Source organism: Manis pentadactyla, chromosome 12 (assembly GCF_030020395.1).
Source record: "Manis pentadactyla isolate mManPen7 chromosome 12, mManPen7.hap1, whole genome shotgun sequence".
Classification (NCBI taxonomy): Eukaryota; Metazoa; Chordata; class Mammalia; order Pholidota; family Manidae; genus Manis; species Manis pentadactyla.
This window is the reverse complement of record NC_080030.1, coordinates 22,073,522-22,091,993: the sequence shown is the minus strand read 5'-3', so window position 1 is coordinate 22,091,993 and position 18,472 is coordinate 22,073,522.

Sequence of the window (18,472 nt, the reverse complement as noted above, 5' to 3'; positions counted from 1 at the left end):
GCCTCTCAGACCACAGAGGTACACAGAACTCCCATGACAAGGGATCCAAGGAGGCCAACACCAAGACACATAATAATTAAAATGGCAAAGATCAAAGACAAGGACAAAGTATTACAGGCAGCCAGAGAGAAAAAAAAGGTCAGCTACAAAGGAAAACCCATCAGGCTATCATCAGACTTCTCAACAGAAACCCTACAGGCCAGAAGAGAATGGCATGATATACTTAATGCAATGAAACAGAAGGGCCTCGAACCAAGACTACTGTATCCAGCACGAATATCATTTAAATATGAAGGAGGGATTAAACAATTCCCAGACAAGCAAAAGTTGAGGGAATTTGCCTCCCACAAACCACCTCTACAGGGCATCCTGCAGAGACTGCTCTAGATGGGAGCACTCCTACAAAGAGCACACAACAAAACACCCAACATATGAAGAAGGGAGGAGGAGGAATAAGAAGGGAGAGAAATAAAGAATCATCAGACCGCATTTATAATACCTCAACAAGCAAGGTAAGTTAGATAGTAAGATAGTAAAGAAGCTAACCCTGAACCTTTGGTAACCACAAACTTAAAGCCTGCAATGGCAATAAGTTCATACCTTTCAATAATCACCCTAAATGTAAATGGACTAAATGCACCAATCAAAAGACACAGAGTAATAGAATGGATAAAAAAGCAAGATCCATCCGTATGCTGCTTACAAGAGACTCACCTCAAACCCAAAGACATGCACAGACTTAAAGTCAAGGAATGGAAAAAGATATTTCATGCAAACAACAGAGAGAAGAAAGCAGGTGTTGCAATTCTGGTATCAGACAAAACAGACTTCAAAATAAAGAAAGTAACAAAAGACAAAGAAGGACATTACATAATGTTAAAGGGCTCAGTCCAACAAGAAGATATAACCATTATAAATATATATGCACCCAATACAGGAGCACCAACATACCTGAAACAAATACTAACAGAACTAAAGGAGGAAATAGAATGCAATGCATTCATTCTGGGAGACTTCAACACACCACTCACTCCAAAGGACAGATCCACCAGACAGAAAATAAGTAAAGACACAGAGGCACTGAAAAACACACTAGAACAGATGGACCTAATAGACATCTACAGAACTCTACATCCAAAAGCAACAGGATACACATTCTACTCAAGTGCACATGGAACATTCTCCAGAATAGACCACATACTAGGCCACAAAAAGAGCTTCAGTAAATTCCAAAAGATTGAAATCCTACCAACCAACTTTTCAGACCACAAAGGCATAAAACTAGAAATAAACTGTACAAAGAAAGCAAAAAGGCTCACAAACACATGGAGGCTTAACAACACGCACCTAAATAATCAATGGATCAATGACCAAATCAAAATGGAGATCCAGCAATATATGGAAACAAACGAAAACAACACCACTAAGACCCAACTTCTGTGGGACACAGCAAAAGCAGTCTTAAGAGGAAAGTATATAGCAATCCAAGCATATTTAAAAAAGGAAGAACAATCCCAAATGAATAGTCTAATGTCACAATTATCGAAATTGGAAAAAGAAGAACAGATGAGGCCTAAGGTCAGCAGAAGGAGGGACATAATAAAGATCAGAGAAGAAATAAATAAAATTGAGAAGAATAAAACAATAGCAAAAATCAATGAAACCAAGAGCTGGTTCTTCGAGAAAATAAACAAAATAGATAAGCCTCTAGCCAGACTTATTAAGAGGAAAAGAGAGTCAACACAAATAAACAGTATCAGAAACGAGAAAGGAAAAATCACGACGGACCCCACAGAAATACAAAGAATTATTAGAGAATACTATGAAAACCTATATGCTAACAAGCTGGGAAACCTAGGAGAAATGGACAACTTCCTAGAAAAATACAACCTTCCAAGACTGACCCAGAAAGAAACAGAAAATCTAAACAGACTAATTACCAGCAATGAAATTGAAGCGGTAATCAAAACACAACCAAAGAACAAAACCCCCGGGCCAGGCGGATTTTCCTCGGAAAAATATCAGACACACAAGGAAGACATAATACCCATTCTCCTTAAAGTTTTCCAAAAAATAGAAGATGAGGGGATACTCCCAAACTCATTCTATGAAGCTAATATCACCCTAATAGCAAAACCAGGCAAAGACCCCACCAAAAAATAAAACTACAGACCAATATCCCTGATGAACGTAGATGCAAAAATACTCAACAAAATATTAGCAAACTGAATTCAAAAATACATCAAAAGGATCATACACCATGACCAAGTGGGATTCATCCCAGGGATGCAAGGATGGTACAACATTCGAAAGTCCATCAACATCATCCACCACATAAACAAAAAGAAAGACAAAAACCACATGATCATCTCCATAGATGCTGAAAAAGCATTTGACAAAGTTCAACATCCATTCATGATAAAAACTATCAGCAAAATGGGAATAGAGGGCAAGTACCTCAACAGAATAAAGGCCATCTATGATAAACCCACAGCCAACATTACATTGAACAGCGAGAAGCTGAAAGCATTTCCTCTGAGATCGGGAACTAGACAGGGATGCCTACTCTCTCCACTGTTATTTAACATAGTACTGGAGGTCCTAGCCATGGCAATCAGACAAAACAAAGAAATACAAGGAATCCAGATTGGTGAAGAAGAAGTTAAACTGTCACTATTTGCAGATGATATGATACTGTACATAAAAACCCCTAAAGACTCCACCCCAAAACTACTAGAACTGATATCGGAATACAGCAAAGTTGCAGGATACAAAATCAACACACAGAAATCTGTGGCATTCCTATACACTAACAATGAATCAACAGAAAGAGAAATCAGGAAAACAACTCCATTCACAATTGCATCAAAAAAAATAAAATACCTAGGAATAAACCTAACCAAGGAAGTGAAAGACTTATTCTCTGAAAACTACAAATCACTCTTAAGAGAAATTAAAGGGGACACTAACAGATGTAAACTCATCCCATGCTTGTGGCTAAGAAGAATTAATATCGTCAAAATGGCCATCCTGCCCAAAGCAATATACAGATTTGATGCAATCCCTATGAAACTACCAGCAACATTCTTCAATGAACTGGAACAAATAATTCAAAAATTCATATGGAAACACCAAAGACCCCAAATAGCCAAAGCAATCCTGAGAAAGGAGAATAAAGTAGGGGGGATCTCACTCCCCAACTTCAAGCTCTTCTATAAAGCCATAGTAATCAAGACAATTTGGTACTGGCACAAGAACAGAGCCACAGACCAATGGAACAGACTAGAGAATCCAGACATTAACCCAGACATATACGGTCAATTAATATTTGATAAAGGAGCCATGGACATACAATGGCGAAATGACAGTCTCTTCAACAGATGGTGCTGGCAAAACTGGACAGCTACATGTAGGAGAATGAAACTGGACCTTTGTCTAACCCCATATACAAAAGTAAACTCAAAATGGATCAAAGACCTGAATGTAAGTCATGAAACCATTAAATTCTTGGAAGAAAACATAGGCAAAAACCTCTTAGACATAAACATGAGTGACCTCTTCTTGAACATATCTCCCCCGGCAAGGAAAACAACAGCAAAAATGAACAAGTGGGATTATATTAAGCTGAAAAGCTTCTGTACAGCAAAAGATACCATCAATAGAACAAAAAGGAACCCTACAGTATGGGAGAATATATTTGAAAATGACACATCCGATAAAGGCTTGACGTCCAGAATATATAAAGAGCTCACACGCCTCAACAAACAAAAAACAAATAACCCAATTAGAAAATGGGCAGAGGAACTGAACAGACGGTTCTCCAAAAAAGAAATACAGATGGCCAACAGACACATGAAAAGATGTTCCACATCGCTAATTATCAGAGAAATGCAAATTAAAACTACAATGAGGTACCACCTCACACCAGTAAGGATGGCTGCCATCCAAAAGACAAACAACAACAAATGTTGGCGAGGCTGTGGAGAAAGGGGAACCCTCCTACACTGCTGGTGGGAATGTAAGTTAGTTTAACCATTGTGGAAAGCAGTATGGAGGTACATCAAAATGCTCAAAACAGACCTACCATTTGACCCAGGAATTGCACTCCTAGGAATTTACCCTAAGAATGCAGCAATCAAGTATGAGAAAGATCAGTGCACCCCTTTGTTTATCACAGCAGTATTTACAATAGCCAAGAATTGGAAGCAACCTAAATGTCCATTGATAGATGAATGAATAAAGAAGATGTGGTACATATACACAATGGAATACTACTCAGCCACAAGAAAAGGGCAAATCCAATCACTTGCAGCAACATGGATGGAGCTGGAGGGTATTATGCTCAGTGAAACAAGCCAAGCGGAGAAAGAGAAATACCAAATGATTTCACTTATCTGTGGAATATAAGAACAAAGGAAAAACTGAAGGAACAAAACAGCAGCAGAATCACAGAACTCAAGAATGGACTAACAGGTACCAAAGGGAAAGGGACTGGCGAGGATGGGTGGGTAGGGAGGGATAAGGAGGGGGAGAAGTAGGGGGTTATTAATATTAGCATGCATGGGGTGGTAGGAGAAAAGGGAGGGCTGTACAACACATAGAAGGCAAGTAGTGATTCTACAACATTTTGCTTTGCTGATGGACAGTGACTGTACAGGGGTTTATAGGGGAGACCTGGTATAGGGGAGAGCCTAGTAAACATAATATTAGTCATGTAAGTGTAGATTAGTGATACCAAAAAAAAAAAAGGGCAGTTCCTATGTGATAACCTCCAATGAGTTCTACACAAGAGTATAAAGGGCATATAAAAGTGTAGGCAAAGGGTCTGTTTGTGTTTATACAGAGGATCAAAGCCTAATTGGGCTACCCCGAAAATGAACTAAGATACAATATGAAAAAGAACTTCCAACATCAGCACTCTCTGGAAGACTCATGCCAGAAGACGATCATCAAAAAATACCAACAAAGATCCACGCACTGCTACAGCTGTAGATGCACTCATCCCACCAGTTCCTGGACTTGCCGTGGGAATGAAGAAGGAGATATCTAAGCTGGCCTGTGCATACAGTAAAACAACAAATTGGACTGGATCTATACTGTTGGAACTCAATCAAGAATTAGGAGAAGTGCAAATTGTAGCACTCCAAAATCTTACAACTACAGACTATTTACTCTTAAAAGAACATAAGGGATGTGAACATTCCCCAGGAATGGGTTGTTTTGATTTGTCTGATTTCTCTCAGACTGTTCAAGTTCAGTTGGACAATATCCAACATATCATAGATAAGTTTTCACAAATGCCTAAGGTGCCTAACTGGTTTTCTTGGTTTCACTGGAGATGGCTGGTAATTACAGGTATGCTTTGGTTATGTAACTATACTCCTATTATGTTAATGTGTGTGCGCAAGTTAATTAGTAGTTTAAAACCTATACATGCTGAAGTTACTCTACAAGAAGATATGTCAAAGAAATAATCGATCTTCCCATGTTTTCTTCCGCCTGCTACTTCTATAGCTTTTCTTCTTCCTTCCTAATTACAACCCTTAAATAGAATTTGTGCCTCATATCAAATTTACGGAGTATCATAATTCTTCCAAGTGGTAAAGATACCTCAAGACAAATGCTGGGCATAGAAGCTACAGGGCATAAATATGCAAAGAAATAAAAAGCTAACCATTTCAAACAATAAGGCTTCTCTCTCACTTACCAACTTTACATTTCCCTATATGGCCCTGGAAGATGACTGGTTAGCCAGAGACGGGTAAGATTCCTCAAGGGAGGAACAACCTAAGACAGGCACAGTCGCAGGGGGGTCATCAGGTGAGAAATTGGGGATCAACAGAGGTGAGGCTTAGAACCTCACCCCCCCCTGTTCTGACAGAAATCTTCTGCATATGTGGATGTTTTATTGCCCTTGTCTAGCTTGGATTAACACATAGTCTACAGGCACACATCAGATAATCTACATTTGCTCTCTTACAACACTAAACTATGTTTTCTACCTTTATCTTCTATCTACCTACAACTTCAGCATTTTATTAAAAATAATAATAATAAAGAGAGAAATGTGGTATCCACATATAAATCAAGTATAAAAATCAAATGAGTATTCATATTTGAACTGACTGTTTATATTTCATAATGCATGAGCAAAACTGAAGGTTTCTGTGATGGCTGCCCTTCTACTGTTCACCATGTAAGAACTTACTCACTATGTAAGAATTTGTTCTCCATGTAAGAACTTGTTTGTTATGCCTCAGAAGACTGGAAACTGACGAAAATTAGGCTTGGGGTGGATTAATGATTGTGCATTGAGCATTGACTCCCCTCTACAGAATTTTATTGTTGTTAACAACCTTTTGATCAATAAAAATGAGAGATGCCCTCACAAAAAAAAAAAAAGTACACACTTCCAATGGTAAAATAATAAGTAACCGTGATGTAATGAATATAGTCAAGATATTGTAACAGCTTGGTATGGTGATAGCTGGTACCTAGAATTGTCATGTATATAAATATTGAATCACTATGTTGTACACCTGAAACTAATGTAATGTAATACTGTGTGTCAACTACCCTTCAATAAAAAATAATTATCTCCAAAAAAAAAAAACTGTTAGAAAATGTACCCCCTATCAGGCATGTAGTAACATTTCTACTGCCAAGAGCCTGAAACTTGATAATGCAAAGCATATTAAATTAGAGGCATTTTCTTAAAAAAAATAAAATAAAATAAAAAATAAAGGGCATATAAAAGTGTAGGCAAAGGGTCTGTTTGTGTTTATACAGAGGATCAAAGCCTAATTTGGCTACCCCGAAAATGAACTAAGATATGATATGAAAAAGAACTTCCAACATCAGCACTCTCTGGAAGACTCATGCCAGAAGATGATCATCAAAAACCCCAACAAAGATCCACGCGCTGCTACAGGTGTAGATGCACTCATCCCACCAGTTCCTGGACTTGCCATGGGAATGAAGAAGGAGATATCTAAGCTGGCCTGTGCATACAGTAAAACAACAAATTTGACTGGATCTATACTGTTGGAACTCAACCAAGAATTAGGATAAGTGCAAATTGTAGCGCTCCAAAATCTTACAGCTACAGACTATTTACTGTTAAAAGAACATGTGGGATGTGAACAGTCCCCAGGAATGAGTTGCTTTAATTTGTCTGATTTCCCTCAGACTGTTCAAGTTCAGTTGGACAATATCCACCATATCATAGATAAGTTTTCACAAATGCCTAAGGTGCCTAACTGGTTTTCTTGGTTTCACTGGAGATGGCTGGCAATTACAGGCATGCTTTGGTTATGTAACTGTACTCCTATTATGTTAATGTGTGTGCACAATTTAACTAGTAGTTTAAAACCTATACATGCTGAAGTTACTCTACAAGAAGATATGTCAAAGAAATAATCAATCTTCCCATGTTTTCTTCCACCTGCTACTTCTATAGCTTTTCTTCTTCCTTCCTAATTACAACCCTTAAACAGAATTCGTGCCTCATATCGAATTTACCGAGTATCATAATTCTTCCAAGTGGTAAAGATACCTCAAGACAAATGTTGGGCATAGAAGCCACAGGGCATAAATATGCAAAGAAGTAAAAAGCTAACCTTTTCAAACAATATTGCTTCTCTCTCACTTACCAAGTTTACATTTCCCTGTATGGCCCCGGAAGATGACTGCTTAGCCACAGACAGGTAAGATTCCTCAAGGGAGGAACAACCTAAGACAGGCACAGTCACTGGGGGTCATCAGGTGAGAAATTGGGGATCAACAGAGGTGAGGCTTAGAACCTCACCCCCCTGTTCTGAGAGAAATCTTCTGCATACCTGGATGTTTTATTGCCCTTGTCTAGCTTGGATTAACACATAGTCTACAGGCACACACCAGATCATGTACATTTGCTCTCTTACAACACTAAACTATGTTTTCTACCTTTATCTTGTATCTACCTACCACTTCAGCGTTTTATTAAAACTAATAATAATAAAGAGAGAAATGTGGTATCCACATATAAATCAAGTATAAAAATCAAATGAATATTCATATTTGAACTGATTGTTTATAGTTCATAATGCATGAGCAAAACCGAAAGTTTCTGTGATGACTGCCCTTCTACTGTTCACCATGTTAGAACTTATTCACTATGTAAGAATTTGTTCTCCATGTAAGAACTTGTTCGTTATGCTTCTGAAGATTGGAGACTGACGAAAATTAGGCTTGGGGTGGATTAATGATTGTGCATTGAGCATTGACTCCCCTCTACAGAATTTTATTGTTGTTAACAACCATTTGATCAATAAATATGAGAGATGCCCTCACAAAAAAAAAAAAGAAAAAAAAAAGTACACACTTCCAATTGTAAAATAAATAAGTAACCGGGATGTAATGTATAGCATAAGGAATATAGTCAAAATATTGTAACAACTTGCTATGGTGATAGTTGGTACCTAGAATTATCATGTATATAAATGTTGAATCACTGTGTTGTACACCTGAAACTAATGTAATACTGTGTGTCAACTACCCTTCAATAAAAAATAATTATCTGCAAAAAAAAAAAAAAAAAAAAACGATCCTTGCATTCTACCACTGATTCAGCTCCTGTTTGTTTTAATTGAATAAATTTGACTCCTAACATTGTATAAATTTAAGGTGCACAGCATGTTGCTTTGACGTATTGATACACTCTAATATGACTGCTGGGGTAGTAATATTTTCACATTAAAAAATTATAGCATGATATTATTGTCTATGTTCATTACACTGTGCATTAGATCTCTATGGCTTACTTACTTATTTCAATTTGTGCCCTTAAACAACGTAAGTCTTAATCTCCTCCTCCCCAACGACCAACCCTCTGGTAACTACCATTTCAGTCTGTTTTTCATAGGTTTGATTTTTTTTCGTTTAGATTCCACATATCAGTGATATTATACAGTACTTGTCTTTCTTTGTCTGACTTATCTGGCTTAGCATGTAATATTTATTCTTTATGGAACTTAGACATTTTCTTTGTGCTTGATATATAATCCACTTTGTGAATGATCATTATACTTTAGAAGAAGTTGTGTTTTGGAAAAGCTTAATATATAGGTGTAAGCTATGCCTTGATTATGTTGTTTAGCTACTTTATACTTTATGTTTGGTTCATTGGATCTGTCTTGCTTCATGGTCTTATCGATACCCCTTTGCACTTCTTGTAATTACTGGGTATTGCATTATTTGATCTGTGGATAGTCATAATGGAAACAGCTTCATAATGAACTGTGACTTGTAACTTTAAAAAGGGTTAACTTTTAAAGAAAAGCCTGTTTTACTTTCTTCCTCGAATGCTTTTCTGCACACCTCCCACTTCACATGGATAATTACCACTTCTCTTTCCCTGTGGTGTCTGTATGTCTTACCATTCCCGACTTCGTACACTTTAAGCTGTCCCTCTATTATAATTTCTCATGATGAATATGTCATTCATCATACCATTCTATGCATATTAAATTCCTACTATGTGCCAGCCATGATTTGAGGTACTGGGGAAGTGGCTGTTCCTGGAACCCGGCAAATGCCCCCATTTTGCTTGGTGCTTCCCTGAGTCCTTTCTTGTCTGACAGTCTTTCTCTGCCTTTCATTTTATTTTATTCTATTAAAAAAAATCCCAGGACTACTGTTGTAAAGATTAAAGGAAAAGCAAACTAATATTTTTTAAGTCAACAAAACCCTCCCATTGCTCATAATCATCTTCCGGGTTATTTCAGGTGAATGAAGTTGAAGGCACTCCCTTGGAATACGTGACAGGAAGTCGCTCTGCACTCTCAAGTCCCAAAGGGCAGAGTTTCATATTTTACAGAAACTAGATCTCGAGAGCAGCTGGGCTATGGAGGCACAGCCCAGAAGATTTCCCCCCGTGGTTCCCAGATCCGGTGCCCTGCCATCCTCGGGAGGACAGAGCTCTAGGAGTCAGTCCCACAAGTGCGTGGCAGGGGTGGGGGCCTCTCCCCTAAGCCCTCGAAGCCTCACGTCTCTCTCCCTGCTCCACGCCCACCAAGCCCAGGCTGTGAGAGGAGAGAGGCCCTTGAGGCCTGAGCTGTGACCACAGAGGGTGAACGATGGCCACATCTCTAGCTGGACCGGCAAAGACCCTTATGATTTAACCATGCGAACACAGTGGAAAGAAAGGGCTCTCCAGACACTGAGAACTGTATGACATGTTTTTAAATGCGATTTAAGACTTTCCAATTTTGACTGATGAAGAAGCCATCTGAATTAATGAAATTGTAGAACTACAGAAAAACTTTAAGACATTAAATATTTCACCATTAACATGTTTTTAAGTTAAGGGCCTTCATCAATGTTTATGGAATTAATGAATAGATTAAAATGTCTTCAATTAGTGAAACACACACATGAAAATGATATGTCAATAGGACATGATATGCCTTGTACTTAACCGCATAAGCTTAAATCTGCAATTCTCTAAATATCTTCATAAACATAAAAAATAGCTAACAAGGGGAAATTTTTACCCAGCCTTTTAAGTTTCTGCATTATTATGGGCTTTCTCTCTTTTTCTCCCTAATTCTTAGGTTTTATATTTCACACACATTTGTGCTTTTCCCCCCTCCCCTGATACATACTGGAAGACAGAGGCCTGTTTCCTTGGTCTCTGCTACTGGCCGGGGTTTCGTCACATAATCTGTGTACCTCATATTGAATCACTGAGCAAAGGAACTATGACATGCAGCTAAACGTGTGCTTCTTAAAAATATATATATTGTTATTAAAATAACTATATTGCCCTGTGGTCCAGAGTGGGTGTGATGGTTTGAGGGTGAAGTTACAGGGTGCAGGGAAATTCTCTCCCTCTGGGGAGTCACTAGCTGAGCAACCTTGGAGAGCTCAGTCTCCCTGAGCCACCGTTCTCTAATCTATAAAACCAGGGAAATAATAGCCTGTGTTTAGAGTTTGTGAGTGTTAAAGTATGGCAATCATGTAAAACGTTTAGGCCCTTATGAGCCCGATCTGTGAAGCCCATAAGGTGCTGAAGCTTTATGAGCACCCAGAAGACAGGGTAGGGGACAGGAGGAGGGTGTTTCTAGAATACAAGGCTGCTCTGACCAGTCTGCTCGGTTGTCTCTGAGGAAGGGTGTTCACATCTCGCCATCCAGAAGTCTTTCCTCAGGTATCTTCTTTCAACTACACTTTGTACTTACCATTACCCCCTCTTGCATTACAGTTATTTTACAGAGATTTTCTCTCTTACTAGAATCATGTAACTCCTTAAAGACCAGAGATAATCCCAGTACATGTGTGCAGATGTGCCCATTTTGATCGCTTAGTCATGCAGAATTCATGAGCTGGGTCCCTCCACCCAGTAATGTAGTTAACCCCATACCTTCCCATCCAAAATCAAATTAACGTCACAGTTCCAGTGTGCAGAAGCCGTTTCCACCTCCTGATACATTCTTCTGGAATGCATAAGACAGAAAATGGGTGCCATGATACATTATTTCTTCTTAAAGACAGACTTAGGCAGGCTAGTAAGGCATTTGGATGTGAACACATTCATTCAAAGTGCTAAGCTATGACTGCAAACCCAGTAATGGATTTTGACAACTCTTGGAATATATGAAAACTCCTTTCTCTTCTGCATTGTAGGACGTGGGTGCTTCCTTGCCCTCAGCTGGGAAGATCTAGAAAAAAGAGATGGTTGCAGTTTCTGAAAGGGAATGGGACCATCCTATCACTTCAGAATTGCTGGCCGGGGTGACTACAGTTGTTGGGAGATGATTACGTGGCCAGTTCTTATCTTACAGATGGCTGAAAAATTAGAGGAGATCAAGGTTTTGCAATAGTTAAGAAGAGTTTCTAAAGGGTTCTTATCATCTGTGAGGATTTGGGCAGCCGGAAAATGTTTGGCCCAGGGAGGTTCTGTGACGTGTGTTTGGGGAGGGAAGTTGTTTGGGGAGGGAAGTTGGAAGCATATCAGTTGCCGCAAAGGTCTGGGAAGGAGGCTTTTCTATCATAAGGGTCAGAACAGCTGGGAGGGCGGGAGTGCTGCAGCCGCTCTGAGAGGAGGGAACGGCTCTTCTCACAGAGGGGGAATGGCAGGGTTGCAACAGCTGGGAAAGACGCAGAAGGGGAGTTTCCAAGAGGAAACTACAGATGGGGATGGGGTGGGGAGGGTGCCTTCGGTGCAGCTCAGCCGTCTGTGCCTGGCATTCATTTTCAGCATTTGCAGTGATGCCAGCCTTTCCTCTCCAGCGAGCTCCTGAGCACATTTCCCTGGCGGCCCTCTGAGAGCCCTCCTGGTCTTCCACTCTCTCCAGGACTTGTGTACACCCATTGCCACTCGCCTCTTTCACCACGATCCTGCAGGACCAGTTCTGATTGTTAAAAAATATTAAAGCACCTATAAACAGCACTTACAGAAGATGATACCCATATTAAAAATAATTACTAGAGGTGTAAATCAACAGGACTTCATGATTTGTGTTCCTGGAAAAGTTGTGCATGAATAGGATTTTGGTCACTCAAATCACATTTAAATTGAATTAAATAAGAGTCTGTTATTTAATTCAAAAGGTGTATGGTATGTAATTAGTACTATGCTAGGTTAAAGCAAATAGTTCTTTAAAACACAAATAATCATCAGTCCTATTTAATACAATTTATAGGTTTGAATATTTTTTACCATTATTATTTTGAAATATAATGCAACTTGTGAGTAAAACAAGCATGATTAGCTAGATCACCTACGTAACCACCACTCAGCATATATCTGAACTATCAGAGGTTCCCATGACCCCTCTCTTTCCCAAACGTAATAATTATCCTCAATTACTCTGACATTTAACACCACTTAGTTTTCCCCATTTCTAAACTTTATATACAGCTTATCAAATTGTATTTTTGTGTGTCTGGTTTCTTTTGATCCTAAGTGTGTTAGTGAGATTCATTATTATTATATTTATCTGCAGTTCACACATTTTCATGACTGAATAACATAAAACCCAAAATTAAACTCATCTGTTTTACTGTTTTGGACATTTAGATCATTTCCAGTTTAGAGCTCTTACAAAACTGCTGTTGCATGCATGGGTACAGGCAGAGAAATGCATGGTGCACACACATAGACCTGTGAGCCGAAGTCATTCCCAAGACAAAGCATTTAATAGTTGGTCCATAACTCTCTACACTCTCTTTCCTGGAAACCGTGTGTCTCAGGTGCGTAGTTATAACATGCAAGCACACTGGATCTCTGAGTCACCCCTTGGAAAGGAGCTGCCTTGTAGAGCACTAGATCTGTAGTGGATTTTACATGACCAAAAAATTAACTCCTATGTTTCTAGACATTAAGATTCTGAGTTTATTCATTACTGCAACACAGTCTAGCTTAATCTGACCAGTAAACCAATGGAAACACTTATTTTCAGTGATATTTTCTACAATCACAATTAATAATTGAGTTTCACATTGGAAAATTTCATCATGCTGATGGAAGCTTTTCGTTCATTCATTCTGATTACCACCAGGGAGATGACAGGTGACAAAAGGACATCTGGAGACAGGGGCATCAGTATCGATGTGCTGGACCATGTCCATGACCCCTTCCCACAATGCTAGCTGATGAAAGAGTGCAGGGGTTTGTGATTACCGACGAGGACCACTGCTGGACCAAGTGGTGGTTTTGATGACATTTATGTGATTTCCCCAAGATTATTTTTCTTGTCAATTTTTTTCCTAGGATGGCATCCCCAGAGGAAAAAAGAAACTAAGTAAGGGTACGGTCAGGGTGCAGTCAGGAAAAGAGCCAGTCCAAGGTAATGGGTAAGCAAGGGGAGTTTTCAGGCATTCAGGAGTTGCTGGAGGAGAAATAGCCACCAAACTTGTCCAACTGAAGCTGGTGTGAGTTACCAGCTGCACCTTGCAAGAGAGCCCAGTAGCCACGCAGGTGTGGCCACCAGGTGGGCTATGAGAGGGGAGCTCAAAGTGTGGAGGGTGGGATCTGCAGCCTCTGCAGGTGCCAGGATGGGGCGGGCTGGGGCTGCTGTGAGCACGTAGAGGCAGGCATGGAGCCGGAGCAGAGTGAGGGCATGCTGGGCCCCTCTGTGTCTGTCTGCTGTCCTATTTGGCCATATGGCCCCCCTTTACCTCCCCTTAGCCTTTCCGATCCCAAGGAAGCCCCTCTCATTGGATGCCTCTAGGCTGGAACCCCACAGAGAAGGGTGTTTTGGCCTCAGATTTAAGCAACCGTGCCCTCCTGGCCATAGACAGTCCATCCTAGAAGCTTCAGTTTATGAGAAGTAATTTGCTAACTGATGGTCTCTTACAGGGCTTTTAAATACTAAAACGTTGCTGAAGGAAGGAAACAAGATTAATGTGCCCAAGGTAAGAGGGTTATAGCTTAAAGAAAGAATGAACACAATTTAGCTACAAGATCAGCTAACATAAAAAGATCCAGAAACTATACACTTCTGATTTGGTTCTCTGCTGTTATTTATTTATGGAAGATGGGCAAATAGTGAAAAGTTATAAATGGTAGACCACTAGCTTAATAGTGAATTTGACAATGGACATTATACCCTGGTAAGGAATGTATTAATCAAAAAGTTATTGTCGCTTATTCTTGAAAATGTCAAGAGATAGGAAAGTGGAAAGTAATGATGGAAACTCTATTAGGACAGTTTTTACATTATTAATAAAAGGTATACATTTGCTATAAATTGTAAATTTGAAAATTTAGAAACTCTTTGCTAGTGAAACAGGTAAATGAACTTTATGAGAAAAGTACTAGAAAATGTTCTGGGAATAAAGAGTTTGGTGAAGCAAAGATCCTGTCTTTTAAGAGATTAAGAGCCAGTGTCAGGTTATTTCAACAGACAAGAGTTATGATAGGTATAAGTACATCAACGTAAGGGGGTCAGGAAACACTTCCTGGAGGAGGAGGTGACATCTAAGTTGAAGCCAGCGTGAGAAGCAGGAACACATCAGAGGGGAGAGCCGTGAAGCCCTGGGGAAGAGAGGACAAACATGTCAGGGCTGTGTTGGACTGTGAGCACTGGGAGGCCTGGAGAAGGGGCTGCAGTTGGGTGGGAGCATGCTCACAGCTGGGATGGCAGACCACATAGGGACCAGATCTTGAGTGTGGAAATTCTGCACCCAGACAAGTGCCAGCATTTCTCCAATTTACCAGACCAAAGACCCAGTAAAGACATTACAGCAATTGCACAGTCCTGGTGGAATGCAAATGAGAGTACGTGAGGGGACATGCATTTGTGAAAGAGAACAAAGAAATGTTTTCTCATATTAGTTGCTGCAAGAACTAATCTGTTGAAGCATTCTAAGAATATCTCCTAAAATCATATAAAACAGTGACAGGAACCTACTACTTGCCCCCCACAATTCTAAGTGTGGGGCATAGGAATGAACAAAATAAAACTCCCTGGCCTCATGGGGCCTGTAAGGGAAGCCAAGCTGTACAAATAAACAAGAAAATATGTGGTGCAATTTGGAGCCACACACTTCAAGGGGCCTCTTACACTCCCCGACCTCCCTGGGCATCCTGCTGTTCCAGGCCATCCTTTTATTTCTGGACCTGAGTGAGATGTCACATGGTGCACCACAGGGTCCGCCTTCCTGCATTACCTGGAGAGGGCTGTTAGAAACGGGGGAGAATTAGTGCTGAGTATTTTAGGTAAGGCTACACGGAGCTGATTAAGTTGAATCTAGAAAGATGGGCAAAATGAGTGGGGATGGGACAATATTTGATATAAAAGAGCATAAAAAAGGGAGTAAACCTAAATAGCTTCTGCACAGAAAAGGAAACTATCAACAAAACGAATAGGCAACCTGCTGTATGAGAGAAAATAATTGCAAATCATAAGAGGTAATGACTGAAATATATAAAGAACTCATACAACTCAATGGCAGGAAGCACAAATAATCTGATTAAAAATTGGGCAGAAGATCTGAACAGACATTTTTCCAAAGAAGACATACAGACAACCAACACACATGAAAAGATGCTCCACATCACTAATCTTCAGGGAAATGCAAACCAAAACCACAACGAGATATCACCTTGTACCAGTCAGAATGGCTAATATTAACAAAACACGAAATAGCACATTTTGGTGAGAATGTGGAGAAAAGGGAACTTTTTTGGATACTGCTGTGGGAATGTAAATTGGTGCAGCGACTATGGAAAGTAGTATGGACCGTTTCTCAAAAAACTAAAACTAGAAATACCATATAAGCCATCACTTTCACTTCTGGGTATTCATCTGAAGAAAAGGAAAACACGAATTCAGAAAGATATCCTGCCCTACCCATCCCCCCAACCATGTTTATCACAGTATTATTTATAATAGCCAAGATACGGAAACAACCCAAGTGGACACTGATGGAGGAGTGGATAATGAAATTGTGGATATACAATGGAATATCATTTGGACATAAAAAAGAATGAAGTCTTGCCATTTGTGACAACATGGATGGGCCTTGAAGGCCCTCATTATGCTAAACAAGATAAGTCAGACACAGATAGACAAACACCATATGCTCTCACCTATATGTGGAATCTAAAACAAAAGCCAAGAAAAACCCCACCAAACTTACAGATACAGAGAACAGATTAGTGGTTATAAGAGGTGGGGGTTGTTAGGGAGTGGGATAAATGGGTGAACTTAAAAAAATTCTTTTAGTTTAAATAAATTGAATAACATTTTAAAAAGTGGGAGTAAAGCAGGAGTCGGAGACTCTAGAATACAAAAACTAACATATGGCCAGATGTAGGGGTAGAGTCAATTTTGTAGGGCCTAAAGCTCATCAAATTTGGGGTCTTTTTAAGAGAAAGAGTAGCAAATTTAAGAACAGAAATTTAGGTACAAAAACAAATATTTAAAATGAGAAATGCTTCAACCATTGTGGAAAGCAATATGGAAGTTCCTCAAAAAACTAAAAATAGCAATACCATTTGACCTAGGAATTTCACTCCTAGGAATTTACCCAAAGAAAACAACTTCTCAGATTCAAAAAGACATATGCACCCCTATGTTTATCACAGCACTATTTACAATAGCCAAGAAATGGAAGCAACCTAAGTGTCCATCATTAGATGAATGGATAAAGAAGATGTGGTACATATACACAATGGAATACTATTCAGCTGTAAGAAAGAAACAAATCCTACCATTTGCAACAACATGGATGGAGCTAGAGGGTATATTGCTCAGTGAAATAAGTCAGGCAGAGAAGGACAAATACCAAATGATTTCCCTCATTTGTGGAGTATAAAACCGAAGCAAAACTGAAGGAACAAAATAACAGCGGACTCACAGACTCCAAGAAGGGACTAGCAGTTGCCATGGGGGACAGGTGGAGGAGGGTGGTTGGGGAGAGAGGGAGAAGGGGATTGTGGGGTATCATGATTGGTGCATATGGTGTGTGTGAGATCACGGGGAAGATAGTATAGCACAGAGAAGACAAATAGGGACTCTGTGGCATCTTACTCACTGATGGACAGTGATTGCAATGGGGCATAGGGGGACTCGATAATAAGGATGAATGTAGTAACCACATTGTTTTTCTTGTGAAACCTTCATAAAAGTGTATATTAATGATACCTTAATAAAAATAAATAAATAAATAAAATGAGAAACGTATCACAACTAGCTATATAATTTAGAAGGTTAACAGATGCAATAAACTTCCAAAATATCTACAAGAAAACATTTAAACAAACTGCCCAACGTATCTGGATAAAGCTCTCTTTCCTACATTTTTAAGCTGCACACTCTTTGCCCCCTTTACTGAGGTATAGTTGACAACTAAAAATTGTATATATTTAAGGTATACAACTTGATGATTTGACACATGTATATTGTAAAATATTTACCCCTATCTAGGTACTTCACATATCCATCACCTCACATAGTTAAGTTGTGTATGCTAAGAACACATAGATAGGATCTATCCTTACAGCAAATTTTAAGTATACAATGTAATATTTTTAACTGTAGTCACTTAATTGTACATTAGATCTCCAGAACTTGCCTTGTATAAACTGAAACTTTGTGTCCCTTGAACATCTCCCATGTTTCCCTAGCTGCATACCCTCTGACCACTTCTTCAATTTTGTAATTTTATGTTTTCCATGATAAGACTAGAAATATACTTCATATGCAGGTGAACTTGCTGTTTGTGATACTACTACAGGTTTGGGTCCTCACAAACATGGGGATTCACATCAATTCTATTTCATGTGATTTCCTCCAAAAATGTATGGGGCATTTAGAGTTGTATATGATGCAGTTAGAATATATTCTGGACTAGAAAGAACTTCCCATTTGGCCGTGTGTAGCTGAGAGTGCCAAATGCTCTCTAACAGCACCATATGTTTTATGATGGAGAGAGTCACTACGGACTGGCTCACCCGCCTCAGTCACTACAGACTGTCACTCCT